The sequence below is a fragment of the Myotis lucifugus genome, unplaced genomic scaffold, assembly GCF_000147115.1.
Source record: "Myotis lucifugus unplaced genomic scaffold, Myoluc2.0 scaffold_156, whole genome shotgun sequence".
Lineage (NCBI taxonomy): Eukaryota > Metazoa > Chordata > Mammalia > Chiroptera > Vespertilionidae > Myotis > Myotis lucifugus.
Window position 1 is genome coordinate 2,238,708 of NW_005871204.1, and position 4,359 is coordinate 2,243,066.

A 4,359-nucleotide genomic window follows, 5' to 3' on the forward strand; every position below is an offset into this window, starting at 1 on the left:
GCCTCATCCTCCCGGAAATTCTGTTTCTTTGTTCTAATGTTGCGCCCCCACGCCATACCAAAGAAACAGAATTTCCGGAGGATGAGGCCCAGAAATCAGGATTTCAAAAAGATTCCCAGGGTGATTCTAATGTGCAACCAAGGTTGAGAACCACTGCCTTAGATGATAGTTGATTAGCTAAAGTATTTTGGTATGTGTCAACCAGATATCATATGCTACTGGACTATGCAAAAATTTGGGTTTTCAACAGGAAATTATGACAATGAAGACTATTATTGTGAATTTTATGAAGAAGTCACTTAAATGATTAAGGGAAAACTATGGCAAACATCTGAAAAGGATTACCTTTTTAAACTGAACAATGAATTCTTATGATAATGAAATACATCATTAAAATCTTGTCAGGTCATAGTATTTATACAACAGGATGATTAGATTTAAAAAAACTTTCAGTTGATGTACACAGAATTGATAGTACACATAGTTGCCGTTAGCAGTTTTTATGCACACAAACTTAAGTGGAAATCTAACATCTAGCATAACTATCCCCAGGGAATAGCTAAGGTTAAAAAAAAAAAAAGCATCTTTGCTCTTTCGTGCTTGGGAATGGATTTAGGTTTTCTCATATTCTGCTCTAGTAAATACTGTTGGAATAATGTGATTTCTGTGCTAGAACATTGGATACAGAAAAAAGTAAATGAATGCCCAATACAGAGGGATGCATTATTCCAAGATTAACTTACTTGGATGTCTTACAGTTTTATTCTAGTTAGTACTTGTACAATTTAAGTGTTAACTGGTAGTTCACTAACTTCAGAAACTAGTGGTATTTACTTAAGTATGTATTCCTGGCATCTCTGGACATTTGAAAATCATGATATCTAAACATGAGGCCTAAAACTGGCATTTCTAACGTTCCCCAGGTGATTCTTATGCTCATTAAATTTGAGAATTACCAAACTAGAAGACAACTTTGACTCTCGTTATTTCCTGCAGCTATCTGGATCCAAACTGAGCTTTTTATACATAAACTTTAATGGTCAGCTTCCTTTTTAAATAATAGGATTAGTGCTTAATCTAATTTTTGTGGTCATTGTTGTAGCAGAATGCAGGAGCTTGGACAGCAATGCATTGTTTAACTTCAGGCTATACATTTGCCTCAAAACTTATCAAAAACTGTCTCTTGCCCTGGCCGGTTTGGCTCAGTGAATAGAGTGCTGGCTTTCGGACTGAAAGGTCCTGGGTTCGATTCTGGTCAAGGGCACATGCCCAGGTTTCGGGCTCAATCCCCAGTGTGAGGCGTGCAGGAGGCAGCCGATCAATGATTCTCTCTCATCATTGATGTTTCTCTCTCTCCCTCTCTGAAATCAATAAAAATATAAAAACAAAAAACAAAAACCCCGTCTCTTCCCTCCTTTGAATGAAGAATAAATTAAACTGGTGAATATACACATATACATATACTTCAGTATTTGTTGTGCTTCACTAATGTTTCATGCTTTTATTCCTAAAGATTAAGGGGTGGGGGGCGGGGAAGGTGAATCAAGTTGCCTTTGTAACTTTTTTTGATTAAATTTCTTTCCAAAGGTATAGCAATAAATTTAAGTAAACCTTATCTATGACTCACAGAAGAGTACATTTTAGGCCAATGCTTTAAGAATATACTTTTTAGACCTGATCCTAACATATTCCTCAGCTTCAGATCAAGAAAAGGGTCTCAACTTCTTTCATAATTGAAAGGAGCCTGGGCTGGTGTGACTCTGAGGTTGAGCATTGTCCTATGAACCAGGTCAGTTAGATTCCAGGTCAAGGCACATACCAGGGTTGCAGGCTCAATCCCCATTAGGGGGCGTGCAGGAGGCAGCCAATCAGTGATTCTCTCATTATTGTTTCTCTCCTTCTCCCTTCCTCTCTGAAATCAATAAAAATATATTTTTAAAAAACTGAAAGGAGGCCTAGACGTTATCCATCCAACTTTTTATTCAAAATGGTAGCCCTCTTACCGGAGATTTCTGAGTCATCCACTTTCTGCATGAATATTTTTGCTGTTGGAACCCTCATTTCATAAAGCAGTGAGTACTGTGGGAGAGCACCTTAACATAGAACCAAAATCTGTCTCACTCTGCTTCCTCCACCTGCTGGTTTGAATCTTATCCTCCTAAATCCTCTCTATATTTGAGGACAGCTGTCCTATCTCCCTTAGTTGTCTCCTCTCCCCGGTGTACACCTTATCAGTTCTAAGATGTATATTCTTTCCATGTGTGGCATCTGTGAAATTGGTATGCCTTTTGTAACTGGTGGCTTGTCATAGTTTCAGCTACTTCTTCCTTGGTACAAAAAATAATGATGTACCTTACAATTGTTGGCACATAGGTTTGTTGAAATACAGTAATTATTCCACTTCAACACTTTTTCAATAAATGATAGAAACATTCAAGATTATTCCATTTAACTCCTTACCTTACCTTATGTACAGAACATTTTCCTTCCAGTCTCCCTGGTTATGTTCCATGATGTTGAATCCAATGCATTATAAAGCAACTACTTTCCAAAATTTTTTTTAAAATTAAATCTTTATTGTTGATTATTACATTTGTTCCTCTTCCCCCCCCCATAACTCCCCTCCTCCCAGTTCCACCCCACCTCCGCCCTCACTCCCCACCCACTGTCCTCATCCATAGGTGCACGATTTTTGTCCCAGTCTCTTCCCGCATCCCCCACACCCCTTTCCTCCCAAGAATAGTCAGTCCATTCCCTTTCTATGTCCCTGATTCTATTATAATCACCAGTTCATTCTGTACATCAGATTATTTATTCACTTGATTCTTAGATTCACTTGTTGATAGATGCATATTTGTTGTTCATAATTTGTATCTTTACCTTTTTCTTCTTCTTCCTCTTCTTAAAGGATACTTTTCAGCATTTCATACAATACTGGTTTGGTGGTGATGAACAACTCCTTTAGCTTTTCCTTATCTGTGAAGCTCTTTATCTGACCTTCAATTCTGAATGATAGCTCTGCTGGATAAAGTAATCTTGGTTGTAGGTTCTTGGTATTCATTACTTTGAATATTTCTTGCCACTCCCTTCTGGCCTGCAAAGTTTCTGTTGAGAAATCAGCTGACAGTCGTATGGGTACTCCCTTGTAGGTAACTGAGTTTCTTTCTCTTGCTGCTTTTAAGATTCTCTCTTTGTCTTTTGCTCTTGGCATTTTAATTATGATGTGTCTTGGTGTGGTCCTCTTTGGATTCCTTTTGTTTGGGGTTCTCTGCGCTTCCTGGACCTGTAAGTCTATTTCCTTCACCAGGTAGGGGAAGTTTTCTGTCATTATTTCTTCAAATAGGTTTTCAATATCTTGCTCTCTCTCATCTTCTGGCATCCCTATAATTCTGATGTTGGTACGCTTGAAGCTGTCCCAGAGGCTCCTTACACTATCTTCGTATTTTCAGATTCTTTTTTCATTTTGCTTTTCCGGTTGGGTATTTTTTGCTTCTTCGCATTTCAAATCTTTGACTTGATTCTTGCGCTCCTCTGGTCTGCTGTTGGGAGTCTGTATCATATTCTTTATTTCAGTCAGTGTATGCTTAATTTCTAGTTGGTTCTTTATCACAACATCGAGGGTCTCATTAGATTTCTTGTAGATCTCATTAAGTTTATCGGCAGTTTCTAGAAAATTATTGAAAGACCTTAAAAGTGTGGTTTTGAGCTCCATATCCTCCAATTCTGACATCTGTGTCCTGTTTCTTTGTCTCTGCATTTTTTATGCTTTCTTGGTGCACCTCCTAGTGGTCTTTGTGCGCAGTCTTGTTGTAGTTAAGCCTTGATTGTTGTAGGTAATTACTACTTGACCTCCAGGCCAACTGGCTGTGCGAATCAGCTGTGTCTGCAGTGGGAGAACTACTGTCCTCTAGGGAGGTGCTAATCTAGCCTTTGCCTGAGGCTATCCGGCAAATGCCTCTGTGCAGGGCTTGGGCGGGGTGGGTCCCAGGGGATCTACAGGGCGGGTGGAGCGAGCAGTTATGGCTGCTCTCGGTCCCGTCCTCAGGGGCTCTGCCTCTCAGAGTCCCAGCAACCGCTGCAAACCTCGGAGAGAAAGCTGCCTTCGAGTTCCGACCGAAGCCAGACAGTCCCGCCTCTCCTGTTTGAGTCTGGGTCCCTAGAGACTCGCCCGGATCTGGAGCTCAGAGTCTGAGGCTCCCTCCAGATTGAAACAGACAACCGGGCCCTCAGCCGCCAGCCCACTCTGCATGCACTCCGCACCTCAGTATTTTACTTCAGCACTGTGCCTCCTCTGAGTCTCGGTATGCTTTCCTCTTTCCTCCTAGTTGTAGAACTTCCACTCAGCCAGCCTTCCTGTGG